The 16,538-nt window shown below is 48.5% G+C and overlaps 1 protein-coding gene across 2 annotated transcripts in view; it reads left to right on the forward strand.

The window, feature by feature from the left end:
* The first annotated feature begins 860 nt into the window (after positions 1 to 860).
* The window catches only part of LOC142563064 (pancreatic triacylglycerol lipase-like), a 47,264-nt gene continuing 31,586 nt past the window's right edge, over positions 861 to 16,538 (forward strand). The window contains exons 1-2 of one of the 2 annotated variants that reach the window (XM_075673575.1): positions 861 to 1,059; positions 1,457 to 1,594. The gene's annotated coding sequence lies outside the window, so the exon portion shown is untranslated. The remainder of the gene's footprint in view (positions 1,060 to 1,456; positions 1,595 to 16,538) is intronic. The other variant, XM_075673574.1, reaches the window with a different exon arrangement.

The raw sequence follows: 16,538 nt of genomic DNA on the forward strand, positions 1-16,538 counted from the left end.
ACCAGTTCACGAGGTGCTGCACCCTGCCATTCGTTTCATCGGTGCGGCAATGGCGCCCGCTGAACCACGACATTCGTTTCACAAGGTGCAGGTATATAAGGTGCAGGGCTGCTTCATGATTTTGCTACACCCACTCGACTGTCGGTGCCGACTCGGTGCAGGCGTACAGGTGTGAAGCAGCGGCGCGAGCTCCGTTAAAACCCCGCTTGCGCACGTCTGATGTGTCTACGCAAGTGTGGTGTGTATTTGCGCCCCAGAAGCCGATCATACCTGCAGTTCACGGCCTCTAAAACGTACACATTCCGTGCACATTAGTCTGACAACGTCTGCACCGTGTCTGAACCATTGCATTCGTTTCGAGTGTTTCGCTGGGCCTGCACCTCATGAATAGAGCTGCACGATTTGTGAACTACTCGCGAACCGCCGTGAACTCGTTCACAGTGGTGCAGGCGAATCGGACAGACCCGAAGAGTTGACCACAATCTACACGCAAGTGCTATACGGTGCTGCTAGACCGCCATCACACAAGTAGGGCGTACAAAAGTGGCTGCGCGACGACGTGGTCGGCCGCCATCCCGTCTCGCTTCCGGATGTTCCCTCAAACAAGGCGTTCGCGCCTACGCGTCCGGTATAGCGCTCAGAGGCGCATGACGCGACAGAAACGCGGCGCAGGTCGCGTGTCTCGCGAACCCGGCATGAGTGAGCGATTTCCTCGGAAAGGGGAGGGGGATATAGTCGGCACGACGGGGATGCTACGAGTACGTGTCTTCGCTCCCCACCCCCCTCTCCCCCGCTCTTCCCACGTTTGAAATAGTGCGGCCAGGCAGCGAAGGAGAAATGAGAGGGTGAGGCAAGCGTCTCTCCACCGCCGCCGAAGTCGACCAACACAAGCCAACCATGAGCCAACCAAGCACGGCCGCCACTTGCCACTAGCCAGTTGGGACGATCTGCAGTGCCGTGGGCCGACACTCAATGCTTTACGGATGAGGAGCATAGGTATAGAAAAAGAAGATTGGGGTCCTCTTTTATTCTTGGAGCGATATTTCTTTCAAGGCGAAGGTGAAGGTTTCCGTTGCATTTATTAAGGGCGAATTGCCGCTGGCCGTTCTTGAAAAGAAAGAATAAGTTGATCATTCTTTTTCTAGCCTTCCTGAGCGCGTTAACAGAACCAAGATACGCAGCTTATCGGCGTATTTACTAAAGCTTCAGCATTTCTTGATAAACTCGTACGCGAGGCCGATCTGTTGCACAGCAATCAGTTTCACATTGGTCAAGAAAACGGTGTGGCTCTCGCCCAAGAAACGCCCTCCACTTCGTTGGGCAACTCGCGATCGCTTGGCATCGTCACGCGCCAAAAGCTTGGACCCGGACTTCTTGTAAGCGCGTGTCGGCGTGGCTGCTGGTCCTACTGATCCCGTTCGCTGGAAGCTGACCCTCTAAGTGTTGTGCGGTGCAGGTGGTCTGTGACGACTGGTTTGGTGTGTGACCGTGTCCGAGCTCGAAACACCGTGTGAACATGACCGCCAATGGAGCGAAGCACGAGGTGGATCCACAAGTTTGGTGACACTGCCAGCGTTGGAACCTAGACCACATGGTCAGTATATGCTTGCCTTCCATTTTTATCTAGTGCCTCTGCTGCCGTTTGCCTAAGATTTCCGCTTGTTTCAGCTCTCATTCGTCAGTGCGTTAGTCTTTAGTCGTAGCCTACAGTCCGAATCCCACTTGTCTTGGTCGAGTGGTTGGCTGTGGGCTGCGCGAGTGTCCGCAGCTACTGCCTCGCGGTAACTGCTGCGTTCTACTTACGCTTGCCACATGTCGCATGGACCTTGCCGTCGACCCGACCACGCGTGGTCTCAGTGCGGCGTTCGGCCTGGCTGTGCTTTCTTTCGCAAAAGACTGTCAAACTGGCCGATTGACGATTGCAGACAAGTGTGACTCGGGGCTCTACGATGGTTAGTTCGAACGGTCGGGCTCAACTGTTCCGTAAGCGTGCCTCACGAACCATGAAATTGTGTTTTTACGTACCTGCTTTCCAGCTTTTTGAAACGTTCCGACGCTCTTTGAAAGCAGAATAACAATAGAGTGCTGGGAGCACTGTTCCGCCCCTCGTTTCCTCGACGAAGCGACCAGTGTTCGAAAATAAAGAAAACTAAATCTGTGCACTGCGAATAAAGTACAGTTCAGTTTGTGAAAATAATGAGATAACATGTTTTCGTTGCTGAATCGAACCTGGTTAGTGCTCAACGGATGTCAATGGCACGACCGTAATAACGTGCCTGTGCACAGATAATGGTTGCACATGCGAGGCATCGGGTCACCTTCCCGCATCCTTGTCTCTGACACAGCTTCAGCGTCACGATCAGCCGAGGCTAGCGTAACCGTGTTAACCATGTTTCCATGACGGATGCTGTCGCGAGCTGTACCTCTTGAAGAAGTAAAAGAGGCGAAAATTGAGGATATTCAAGAAATGTTAACTTTGTCGATCGAGAAGCATGGGCTTGCAGTCCTAACAGGTGAACATCTTAGCAGGTAAACAGTAAACACTTAAACTTGGATCGGAATATGGTCAGCTTATTTCTGTTAGTGAAATTTCATGATAGACGGTTTTCGCATTCTACTCATTAAAGCAGTGGATTCAATGACAGAAATAGGTACGCACATTGCTTGAGTATATTTAAGAAATTTTATTCGCTTTGCTCATCAAGAAACACTGCATCGCGTATTATACGGTATTTCGCATTAGCGACTAAATGCGCGCTCGCCGCTAAACACTTGAACTGGGAGGATTGGAATGTGGCCAGTGTAATCGTGCTAGCGAAGTTCTACAACAGAAAGACGTCGCGAGGGGCTTTGCACACAAGCGAATTCAATGGCAGGCCAAGAGACGAACGATGCTACCGCATATAAAAATATCGTTTTCTTTAATTAATCGAGAAGCCCTAGCTGGCTCGTCACTAAGTATTTCACAATGACGACTTTCAACACCTAAGCAGGTAAACAATTAATGTCTAGCGAGATGGAAATGGAGATGGGTTGCCCGGCAGGCGGCCGTTCGGCATGCGACTGAAAACTCACGCGACCACTATGGGATCAACGACGCTGCAACACACGACCGTGAAAATAATCTTCCGTCAATAACAGAGATCTTACTGTGGCGTTCCAGAAGCGATTCGATCATTAGCACGACCTACATGCAGCTGACGTTGGTGTATATGGTAACAGTAACATACAAACTCTTTTCACTTGGTCTGCGCTTCCTCATGCCGTCAGGTCATGGAACGGCCTTCCTGATTATGTCGTTGCCGAAACTGAGAAATTCCACCAAGCCACTGCTGTTCCTGTGCAACCACGAAGTGTGTGATGCACCTTGTTTAATTTTGTGCATTGGTTATTTCTAATCTTATTGTAATTGTAATCACGTACTCACCTTGTACTAATTCATTCTCGTTTTTTGATTACTGCCGCTGTTTATATAATGAAGCGGTTACTTTTGCCTATCGCTGTTGGGTTTGCATAAGGGATTGCATGTATTCGACTTTTGTTGCCAAGTAATTGTGTCGTACGTAGTAAAATACTCTAACGTTCCGATAATATACGTCAAGGTTACTTTGTAGGTTTTCTTACTATGACGCCCCCCTTACTGACTGCATCATATGAGACATCAAAGAATATTTTTTCGAGGGACAAATTTTATGCCACGCGGGCATCACACACGGTCGGTTAAATGTGCAGTCAGCACATGGACATTACGTGTGACTTGTCGAACGTCGTCGACGTATAGACTTTACAGGTGCAACCCGTTGAACGCGATGATTAAGTCGTCCGTCCGCATCGTAGAGCTGCACTGCGTTCTAAACGAGTAGGATGTGTCGCGTGGCCCACAATCGTGGTCACCTATATTCGTTCCGCGCCTTCACACGATGCGATCGCATTTGTACTGCATCATCATCGCCTAGCCACGTAATGTGCGTGTATATTCCCCGGTTGAGCCAGCCTGCCGTTCATTTTCTATTCTTTCCAGTGCCGACGAAGCGTGTGGCGCCCTTTCTTCCTGAACGCTTCCGTGTAGCAATGATGCGTGTGTATATATATATATATATATATATATATATATATATATATATATATATATATATATAACGCGCGCTTCTTATGTGGGGCCTGGGGCCAACTTAGGTACTGTATACCCTTCTGCACACGTTTAATTAGCGCCCGCCGCAAATGGTAATTGGGAGCCGTGATGCTGCTGCCAATAATGACGCCCCGCGCTGGGTAACGCAGGGAAGAAAGAAAGGGGAAAAAAGAAAGCCAGTCGCCAGCCTCGAGGGTTAGAGCTTGATAGCACTGCCGCTTTTAAAGGCGTTGCACGAATCGCTTGTGGTGATTTTGTTGCCCGTGCACTCTGCGATCCCCAGGGTACACCGGGAAGTGTTGTCGGCCTTGTTGTTGTTGTTCTCGGTCGCTCCAGTGAGCAGAAATTGGGCGTGTGAAAGGGTCTGGAATGGCGAGAAAGCGTCACTCGTATACAGGTGTATACTTTAAGTCTCCTGACCATGTCGACGGACCTTTCCAGGTGCCTATCGGACGCGGAAGCCGAAAGCTCGGGGATAAAAACACTTCCTTGACGAAGCCCTTGTAGAGACGCGCGCCACAGCATCACGTCTGGAGCGGAACAAACCGCCCATCAACGCGAAGAGAGGAGGACCCGTTTTCAAGTTCTCGGACCGGAAGGAAGTGTTTTTGATGCCCGGCAGCGGAGAGGAAATGGGGTTGTTACGTAACTGCGTCCAGGCCGACTCTGTGCGCACGCATGATTTGCAACCAAGATACGACGCTGCGGCTTGGTAGCGCCTAATTCACTTCGGTGTTCGCGACGCCGGCACCGATTCTTCGGCAACCGCACACCGTGCGCTTTGTTGTTGCGTGCAGTGGAAACCACCAGCAACGAAGGTGCTGGCAGTGGTTCGATGCCTTTCACTTTTTTCACGTTCGCCTTTCACTTTTTTCACGTTCGGCGCCGTCGACACCGTTTCTCCACAAACCGCACATACTGCACAGTGTTAAGCTGCGCAGTGGAAAATATAAGGCGAGGCAGACGACAGTAGCACAAATGTGAAGAACGAGGCTATAGCAGCATGGCCTTCTGCTGCGCGCGCAGACGATATTTCGCGCCGCCGCGCATCACACGTGAGAGTTGTTCCGGAAGCACCGCGGAAAGTTCGATGATGGATAAACTTTATGGCTTGTCTTCCGTTGGCTCGCGGCGGAAAGAGCAATAGCGAATGCTTGGGGGAAAGAAGGTGGGGGGCGGGGCGAACGAAGCTTCCAGTTGGTCTTTTTGTGTAACGCACTGATAACTGCAGTTGTTATTTTGTTTCCTCGGGCACAACGAAACTAACAAAATAAACAGCAGCTGGAAAAGTGGGACTGCATACTTCTCCCACCTCCTCAATACTTAGTGGCGGAAATGCAACTAGCGCTGAGCGATCTCGGGGAGGGGGGGGGGGTTACGTAACACGCCGGCCGATTCCCGCAAGCATCCGAGTGTCTCGCTTTCTCGAAGCGTGCTTTCGGATCTGTGCCGCGCGATGCGTTTTGCGTGGTGGCGGTACGCGAATGATGCGTTCGCAGAGAAGGCAGACCCCATTCCGCATGTCTTCTTCGATGGCAGCATTCTAGAGGTGTTCTGGTCTCATTAAAAGAATGCTTGCTGACATTCCTGCGCGCGGATGTCTGTTGCCGTTCCGTGTCGCCGACGCTGTACCTGTCACGGGTTGACGGAAGTACAGGCGTTGTAGTGTCTTTTGCGCACTATGCATACCGCACACATTCGCGACGTACGGTTCGTTTTGGAACGCCTGCCGAAGTGATTGTCAGCGGCTGGGATTGATAGCTTCTTGTGCCCGTTACGTCACATGCGGGTGCTCTTGCAAACGCAAGGCGGAACTTCGTGTCAGCGGGAAGCAAAAAACAAAGAGAAAAGCTAATTTGATGAAGCGGTAACAGGCGACCCGAAATAAGAGGCGCAAAGTTGCTGCCGTCGGCAGCAACTTTGCACGTTTTACTGATCGGGAATAACCAATCGGGAACTACTGCCTAGTTAGCCAGTTATTTTGTATGGTGGAATAGTGGCGTACCAATTCCTCGTCCCCTTGTGGTGCCTATTTAAGCATTAACAGTCTTCGTCAATCACCCGTACGCAAGTTTATATTTTCTGTACGCCAATTACAATAATTAATGCAGATTTCTCCTAACAGTTCTTATTACGCACAAATGTATAGCTTCAAGTTATTTCACTCTTCCGCAATTAGGCTCCGGGCTAATGCATTTCGATGAACACGCGAAGCGACTAATATAAGTTAAAGTGTATTGAGTTCTGTTGGAGCTCAATCATTGCCTTCAATGTTATCCACAGAGCTTAAAAGAGGTAAACATATTCGTAAATATGTATCCTGTACACTTCATGAACGTATGCAGCATTTGGTAGGACGTTTAAGCTTTATGCGTATGCAATGACAATTTACTGTCTTAACATTAGTTAAGACAGTAAATTCCGTCATGTGACACCCCTTAATTTGTGTCGCTGACGGAATACAAGAATGTACTCCGCCTACCGTCGACGGGCAGGTAAATGCGTTGCTCTTGTTGCTTAAATTTTTTTTTTCTGACGCACCTCCAGTTTGAGATTTTGTGTCTCCAGTATAAACTGTATTATATCTATACGAAGCGTACGCCCTCTTCGGACCCATGCGCGAGTGGATACCAATGAAACGAAAGTGAGAAACGATTACAATATCACAGAATAAGCAACTGGTTAATCATAAATGACGTCACTTAACACAGGGAATACTACGTATACTCGTATGACGTTCTTTGGCCATACCTGGCCCTTGCACCACTAAACACCACACAGTCATTCGATGTAGTCGTAATATATAAGTGCAAAACATTATCTTCAAATAGGTAATACAACTAAACTATAGCCTACATTCAAAGTGAGCGCTCTGTGTGACAAAAATTCTGCAGTTTTGAATCTTTCACATCGCACACGCAGAGGTCTCATAGTCATGAGTTTTGTCGGCTTTGAGGCACCCTAACGTTCACTCCGCTCTCTGAGAGGATAATAAAACAATTTGCTCCAGCAAACACTACCCATGCTCTCTGGCAGTCTGTTCTAAGCGAAATTTCTTAAGTAGCTTTCTTGAGACATTTCTGTTCGAGCGTGTGCTAGGTGCGCGCTCAAACTGAAATCTCCACTTTTTGAGCTTCACCTCTCGTTCGTGCTTCTCTGCACTCGACGATGCGAATTAATTTCGCTGTGTTTACACGGTGGTCTGCTCTGCTTTTCGTCGCTCATGCGACACGCATTCCAGGACGCACGGTTTATAACCGACTTGAGTCGCGTACTAATCACAGTTCGCCTTTTCTGGCAATAAAGCACTGAGCCACACGAAGAAAAGAAAAGAAGAAATAATGTCTGTGCCAGCAAAACGGCAGGCCTCAAGTCAATGCAATCTTCCGCGGTGGCGCCAAGCAATCAAGGAAGTCGCGACCGCCATCTTGCCCGAGGAATTCCAGGTCACACGGGGCACGATCTTCGAGTGTGCCTTGCCCGTGTTACTTCTTGTTGGTTCTGTCAAGCAGCCCGCTGCTGCTGCTGCTCGCCGTCTCCATCAGCGAAATGTCAACGTTGCGGCCCATTTTGTATTTTTTTTCTTTCTGCAAGAGCGAGTCAAGGCGCCGAAGAAGCATGAGGAAGAAAAAAAGAAAAAAGCGCAGTTTTTCGCGACCTTAAGCGAACGTGCGCGGTAGTATGACGCTTCCGCGAGTCGTGGACTACCGGCTAGTCCATGAACAACTGACGAAAAAAAAAAAGAAAGGTTCTTGACCTCCGACAAAAGGGTGGCTGACCTCCACACAGTTCTTTGTACCCGGGGAAGTGGGGCTTTAATAGCCTGCCGTGCAGCGTAGGCCAGAGACTCGTGTCAGTGAACCAGTAACGTGAAGAAGCTGCGGCGTTTTTCGGAGAAAGGGGGTTGCTGTCAACCGTCGTGCGGTACTGCTGATGATTTCGTGGAGCTTTACTGTTTTCTCTCTAACACCCCCCCCCCCCCATTGTATATTGCCGTCTCCCACCCCTCTCCCTCCCTCCCTCTCTCCCTCCAACCGTTCCCTCGGAAAACAAGTCGTCCCTTCAGTCTACGTCACGTGAATCACAGGCCGACGGTGGGAAACGGCGGTTCTTCATGCTGGCTGACGGGATCCGTATAGCTCTCACTGCACTGTATGGAATCGTTGAGGCGAAGTTTAGCCGTAAGGGTCGCTGAATAAAATTAGAACCCCGATGCAGTTAGAACTGAAACGCGAACGATTTCCGAGCAACTTCGGGCCTCTCCGACGGGATTGTGTCGGAGTTCGTTCTCAGAAAAGAAAATAATGGATGAGGTAGGGAGGGGTGTTTCTATTTACCTATCGTTTGTCGGTGGCGTCGTTTGAAATAAGATTCGGAGTGTGAAACACACGGAGAAGTCGGTTGTTCGAGGCCACGCTTTTCTAAGACTAAAGAAACAATTTTTTTTTGTAACCTTGGAGTCGCTCAATCTGTCCGCACACACTTACCATCTTGAAAGCGGGGAGGTGATCTGCTCACCATTTCTTCTCTCTGACCCTTGCCTAGACTGCTAACCCCTTTCCGGCGTGTACACCGGTGTCGATGTACACCGAAGTGTACATCGACAGACAGTGTTCTACGTACAGACAGTGTTCTAAGTACACAGAAGTGTACTTAGAAAAAGAAAAAAAAAAGCTTTCTTTTTCACTGTTCACAACGTTTTGAGGAGGCAGGGGGAGCAGACCACTCCCGTTAGGCGGGGCAGTCATTGCGAATTTTGCTGCATGCACTTTGCCACGGGCAAAAAAAAAAAAAAAGCCATCCGCCACATCTCTCCTTGTTTTCCGCAAGTACACCAAGTCTGGCGGTGGTGGTGAAAAAGTAATGTGTGTGTGTGTATATATATATATATATATATATATATATATATATACATAATGAACGAAAAGAAACGGAATGTCATTTTGTAGCAGCAAGCACAGCACAATTAATGCACACACGGCGACGTTGTCTCGTAGCAGTCAAAACAATGACTGCGTCATTTACCTCTCTGCATGTAGGGAGTGGGAGAAGATAGACCTTTTAGTTGCCCAGTGAAACAGAGCTTGCTGTCAACAGTGGGAAGCCGGAAAGGTCAAATACGTGACGAGCGTCTCATTTTCTTTCTTCTCTGGCAAAGGACAAAGAACCGACACAGAAAAATAAAAAAAAACGTGACAGCAACGTGTTCTCAGAAACCAAAACAGTGCGCGGAGGTCGAGAAGAGATCTGAGCTACAGACAAACGTGAAACGCGCATATTTCCAGGGAAGCTAAAGAAAACAAGAAGAGACTCCTCTTAGCTGACACGGCAACGCTGCGCTGTGACTCCCTCGTGTAGTACTTTTCTTCTCAGTGCTGTCCCTCTATTTTCTGTGCAGTGCGCAACAAAAGTTATCCATATGAACTAGCAGCGATATTCAGCTACACTTTTGTGCCGGACTTCACAGCACGTGCTCTGCTAGACTCTCTTGACGATCAGCCTTGTTCCTATGACGCGGTAATTTCTCGGGAGTTCCGTGCCGACAGCGGTGGCCGTATTTCGGTTAAGGAGTAAGACAACGATGCTCGTGTACTTAAATTTAAGTGTCCGTTTTAAGAACCCTAGGGGGTCAAAATTAATTCACGGCTTCCCCCACTACGGTGCGTCTCTAAGTGCACGCCCCACGGTGAGAGAGAAAGCGAACACAACGGCTTTCCAACAATTATTCCGAAAATTTCGTGTCCTCATCGTTTAGCAGGGTGCCTCGATCTCCTCCTCGCCTGCCGCTTCAGAGCTGGGCAGGAGGTCCGCATTTCGGCACCCTAATAGTTCAGGACAAAACCCGGTCACCGCGAAGGATTTGTTGATGATGTATCGTTTAGAATGTACTGCTGGATACGTTTGTCAATGAATGTATTTGAATACAGTTGCCATTCAATTGCGTGTACTACCACTACCAGAGTTGAGGGGTATCGCTGTGGTAAAGGCGAAGCTTGTTCGGTGGGAACAACACTTTACTGTACTAGTCTTGCGCTCGAGAGTATTTTAATTGTCAGCTAACTTTTTCGCGCAGACGCAGATGAGTTTTTCAATTGGTCCATCCTCGCTGAGCTTGGGCACGTAGCATCAAATTCAAATTTTGGATCTGTAGTAGATGTCGCAACCCACGCAGTTATCTATCTAATTAAAAGCGTCGTTCTCTAAGATAGCAGAAACTCGAATTTCTCGTGGAACCCGTGTTCACTAAACTTTTGCGCTTGACAGTACGTACACATTACCACTACACCTCACACGCAGTAGGATTGAACGTCGAAATGAGCTCTACGCGCGTATACATACTGTGTACGTACATGGCACTGCTGCCTGTAATTTCCACCGAAACTAATCGGCATTGCGCTTGGTCAGGACACTACGGATGCAGACCACGTGGTAACGCTATAGTGAACTAGATAGTAACGCTGACCCGATGCTTTCATTCTCCCGCGGAGTAGTTCAGGCTTCCGAGACAGAAAATGTTTTCACGGTAGCTCCAGCAACCGTTCAACGCGCTATTAAAGCGAAGCCTGCCTTGCCTCTTCCTTCGACTTCCCCACTGCTGCTGCTGCTGTCTGGCACACCACGTCGGAGGGTGGTTCAGAGCTACTTCATAGATTACAGGGACGCGGCAAAGAGGAAAGGCAAGATAGTCGTTTGGACCTATTCACCCCGTCAAATATGCACAATACCCTCTGGAGCTCCCAGGTCGTCGCCACATTAGCCTCTTGACAGCTGTAATTATCCGTGACACGCTCGCGAAAGCATAGCAGAAATTGTAGTGACTACATTTCCACTAACCTGCCAGTCCAGAGGGAAGCTACAAGGAATGGTAGATAGAATGGAGGAGAGGAGGCAGAGAATGGATAGAACAGGCGCTGTCGCGAGACGAATGAAAGACAGCCTTGTCACTCTTTGCTCGCAGTCCACATATAAGGTGGGGGAGGGCGGACATGAAAAAGTTGACTTGAGAAGGCAAGAAAACGCTGCTATTATAGACACGACAGCGGTTGCGGGCAAACGGGATAAATTTAAATTCAAGGCACGGTACGGTAGTACTATATCTAAAAAAAAATAAGCACCATGCAAATTCGTCAAGAGGACAACTTACGCAGGGCGTGCAGAAGCAGAGCCACGTTAAAGCACACTGCAAGGTCTTGACGACACTACGCAAGCGGTCACGCGTCAAATCAACACTTCTGTGCCCGCCGCGGTAGTTTTGCGGCTATGGCATTGCTCGAGGTCGTGGGTTTGATCCCGAACGCGGCAACATATCGACGAGGGCGAAAAACAAATTGCTGGTGTACTTACATTTATGGACACGTTAAACAACGCTATGGCGTCAAAGTTAATGCCGAGTCCGCCACTACGGCGTGTCTCACAATTCGATTGCAGTTTTGGCCCGTACAACACCAGAATTCGATTAAAGTTTAATACTTCTGTCACGACGAGATGTGCCATGTGAAGCAATGAATATGCTCAACCCTCTCAGAGGTCATGAAGTATGGAGCACAACAATGCCTCAAGCAAACACCGCCCACTGTGTGTTCTGTGTACTACGCAGACAAACAACAGTGGGGCACGCAAGGTACTGTTTAAGACCAACTCGCATCTCTCGCGTTGGACGAAGCGTTGACAAAAGTAAACGTCCGCCGTGAACATCACCGGTAATTATCGTCAATCAGAGCAAACAGCACAGAGAGCTTCGCTTACATCGATTCCCACAGCGCGTGGAATCCACATATTTCATTTGGCTTTGTACCTTTTGCTTACAGCTTCCTTTCACGAAACAGCATTTCACACTCTGCTGATGGCCTTCTCTGACCTATACAATTTCCTGGGAGAAAATAAGCTCTTTCACGTTAAGAGCAACTTTCTGATCACCCGTTTACTATAACCTTGTTTTATTGTCTGTAAGCGATCAATCAATCGATGAATAATATATTCTAGTGGGTGTTCGCGACAGTTCTGGCGGATTGTGGCAGCGGCCAGGCAACTCTCGTTGAAAAGATCGGTTTGCACTGGCGCAAATTTCGGTCGTTTACAATCAGTTGTCGGAGCAGCACGTATTGACTGCTGAGTTGCTATAAGGTGTTGAAAATTCATCATTTCAATGGCGCATTGAAGTGCAGCTGTTCACGCGATCTCCCACGATATCCCTCGGGAACTATTGTTGCCAAAATTTGTAGACAAGCAAATAAAGCCTCTCACCTCTTTGATAAAGCCACCTTTTCAAGGAGCGCATTAACGCAGTCCATGTCCCTTAATTGTCGCCGTGAGGATTCACTATAGAAGCGCGCCCCTCCCCCTTTCTACTGTATTATACAACTGGTTTTGATAAACCCTCATGTGGGTTTATATATCGGCTCTTTCCTATGTCTCGGGCGAATGACAATTTTCCCTGAAAGTTTTTCTAGCACGTCGATTTGTGCATAACTTCATTTATCTCATGGCCTCTGAGATGGGTTGAAATGAGTTCGCGCCGACCGATTTTGGAGGCTATGCCTATTTAATGTTCCTACGATTCGGGCTGTCGATTAATTCGGTTGCCATTATCTAGTCTTTCGGCCTCCTCAGATTATAGAACGACACCTTCTCCCCCTCCCCAAAGACGCTAGATTTCAATCATTACGATTGCGGATCAGGACGAATTTTCTTCTTTTCCAACTCGGAAGCTTTCGTTCCTAGAAATCTGTATGATTGTCTTTTTCTTTGCAGCCTTATAAGAACCGATTCTTGCCTTGGTTTGCGTTTGCTGAGAGCCATATGTTTGCCACTAAATAGATACACGTAGAAAGGAAGGCACATTGACCTGTTGTCACTAAAAGGCCTGCATGGGTGAACCAGGTTTCGGTGGGATAAAGATTCTCGGCAGAAGCAAGAACGTGAGCTCATTGAAGCATACTATGAAAGAAAGGAAAACTCCTAGTTGGGCTAGTGATCCGTCGCTACTGCGTTGTCAATCGGTGGCTGCATCGTTCAAACGCCAGTTGTCTCAAAAGTTGCGATTAGTCAGCGCATGCCTCTATCTATCCATTCATGGTTCTGCACCCGGAATAAACCAGTTGCACGTGCCGTGGTCAATGTGTCTTTGCTTTCCCCGTCTTCGTTAGCGGCCCATATGGTTTTTTTTCTTTTTCTTGCAGCTTCGTGGCTGCTTTCGGGTGGGCAACTCCCTCTCCCATCGAGCCTGATATTTTCCTCCTTCGCTTCGGTCTTTTCTTTAGCCAGCCTTTGTCCATGGTCTGTTCCTTTTGTGCTGACCCTGTTCCCCCTTTTTGCTGGCTCCAGACACTTGACCTTCGCCTCCCGTGCTACTCTCCGGGTGCCGATTATCAAGAAAAATCACCCGGCATTTTGCTCCCCACATAGTTTACATGTCTTACTGCCCTGTCTTACTGCCCTGTCTTACTGCCATGTCTTACTGCCGTCGGTAGTCACGCCCACGTTTTTTTTCCAAGTTGAAAATCCCGGCGGGGGCCAGGCTGCTCGAGGCCCTTCTGACTAATTCGACCACGTGCGCCTCGCACGATTTTCGTTGACGTCATCGAGACTGCGAGTGACGCCACCCAGCGGTCGCCACAGGCACTGAAAGGCCTTTTTTCGCCGTGCGTGAAATCAACACGTGTATTGCTCTCGCGTTCTGCTCCGGTATTCTGGTTTGGCATATTGCACGTGACTGCTTTCGCTTTGACTTGTTGGAACAAAAAAAAAAAAAAACAGTGTTGTGATGCGTTGCGCGGAGACCCCCTGCCAACTGACCGAACCTCGTGTACGTATTGGATGCTACTGAGGGCGAGACTGTAGCAGCGGCGAAGGTAAGACATGGATAATTGTTGTACATGGAAGCGACTTCGGATCAATGATAGTTGGCGTCTGTTCCTGGTGTGTGGCTTAGGTGCGCTGGCCTTGATTACTTTGGCGTTCGTCATTTTTTTACATGCCTCATCTTAACCAATAATCTTTGAATGTAGCGCTTCGGTTGTGTATGTTGTTGATAACATCCACAAAGCAAACACGTGCTCCGTGCAACTCCAGACACTTGACCTTCGGTCATGCTTCGGTCATGCTCATGCTCTGGCGACATATGTGACGTTGTGTTTGTGCGTGTCCGCGCTGTGCAAGTCGCTTGCTTATTTGAATTTTTGAGCTGCTATGCGGTGGTGCGATCATTGCGCCTGCGCATTAGGCTGCAGTCCATCTCTCAAATAATATAAATTTTGACGCTCTGTATTTATCACAGGGCAGTGAACCCGATGTAGCAAACGAGTCGCACCAGAGCTTTCCGTGATAAGTTGACTACGGCACCAGCCATGCCCATGCTGGAATCATTGCAGATGAAATCACAGCTAGGCATCCAATGTTTTTAACCAGCGAGTACAATTGATTGCGTTAATCATACAATGAGCGAAAATACGTGAAAAATTACTGTTCAAAAGCAGCTGGACTTCAATCGCGACAATTTCCCAGCGATAAAAGAATACCATCTTCGTTTTGCAGTCCTGCTCGCAGCTTCTGCTGTGCTGCTGGTGAAAAGCTGATCTGGACAACGAGCAGATTTTCAGCGGGCTAGCTGTACTACAATATGGAGACCTCAATGACGTCACAAAAGAAGGGACTTGTTTATATATTCACGGTATTTATAATAGTGAATATAGGTGGTCTAAAAACGCGACGTCTTTGACGTGTTTACGGCTATAGCGTTTAAGAGTGTTCATAGCCTTCAAGCATAGCGTTTAAGAGCCGCATTTTAAATCCAGAGGGTGCCACCCTATGAGACGTGAATTTGGACACTATCTAGCGAAATTTACTCGTCACATTTCACCTCACGTGCAAGGTACATCACGATTACATGCCAGCATACTCCATTGTGTCCGCGGGCTGTTGTGGTTAGAGGGAGATTCCGCGAACTCGACGGACCAGTGTGGAGACGTTTTTGAAGGAGGACACACGACTTGCGCCCTGCCTAACCGCGCACGCCGATATCTGGCAGGTTTAGAGCTGGACGCCATTTGCGGTGGTCTTCCTGCGAAGCACGTAGAACACCATGCATAACCGATTCCAGGAGAGGATAGAGTGAGAAAAAAAAAACACTTTACTGCACGAAGGGTTGGATACAGACATTATAATCGCTTACTCCACAATCAGCCGCTAGCCGGCGCGTACGTACGGTTGGTCCTTTAAGACTCCACTTGTAAAATTTGCAAGAAACCCTCGCAAAAATATAACTGGACATTAGCCGAAGCTGGCTGGAAGGGTGTATGTTGCTACCACTGTATCGTGTTTGAAAGAAACGAAGGGCCCGCTTGAGCTGGCGTTGATCGCGCTGACTTTGCGATTACGCCGGCGAGCCTTAACGTTTTGTTAGCGAAGACTGCTACCGTGAGAAGGGGCACTTTCGACTAGGTACATTTGCCAGAGTAGGAAGACCACCTTTGTACCCTACGATTGAGTTGACGAGGAAGTCACGGAGAAGGGAGCTTTTGGGCGAAAGCGAGGCGCGCGAACAAAGACGGTGGAAGGGGAGGCGAGCTGCTGTGTGAGTCGGGCGCACGCGGCTTATCTACTGCGTGGCGAGAGGGTAAACACAGTGAATAGAGTGTACCACGTGAGTAGTTCGCACTATGGGCCACGCGGATGCTGTATTGAAAAGATGAGTCACTGTAGGACCCTCACGATTGTTGTAGAGCCCGTGTCCCTCTTCCAAGAAACTAGAACGTGATTGTAGGAAACGGTGAGGAGGAAAAACTCGTGGAAGAACTGCCCTTGCTGCCAGTTCTGAGCTGCGAATTCCTGGAAAACAGGTTGCAAAAAGACGCACGCATCACTCGGCAGCATGAGTCATGGATCGTGGATAGGCATAGACATTTTTTTCTCGAGTAATTACTTGTAAAAATCTGTGGGATTTGTGCTTAGGCTGGCTTTGAATGTGTCGAGCTTGTAGGTGACGCAGAGAAACAAAGATGAAAAAAAAGCAGGAGTACTAACTAATGTGTACTATACCTGGTAAATGAAAGAGGGAGAAAGAATTGTTTTTGTACCCTCGAGCTCGAGATGTCCTGTTTTCGCACTCACACGTGGCATAAATGAATGACACAAGCGAATACCCTCAGAGTTCATTTCTTCGAATTTCCGATCGCAACGTTGCTGTAAGGAAGCTCGTGGGCAGCTAACAAAACCCCACATAGGCCTCCACTCTCCTGAATGCATTCTTTGAATCGGGAACCTCATACCATATGCCTTGAACACACACGCGCAGCAATGATAATCCCGCAGCAATGAGAATTTGTTAATTTCCGATGGCTTCCACTATGAAACGGGACGACGACAGTGACCTGAAAAGCCTGCTTGAGCTAATCAGGCTTTAATACAC

This window comes from Dermacentor variabilis, chromosome 11 (assembly GCF_050947875.1).
Source record: "Dermacentor variabilis isolate Ectoservices chromosome 11, ASM5094787v1, whole genome shotgun sequence".
NCBI classification, from domain to species: Eukaryota; Metazoa; Arthropoda; class Arachnida; order Ixodida; family Ixodidae; genus Dermacentor; species Dermacentor variabilis.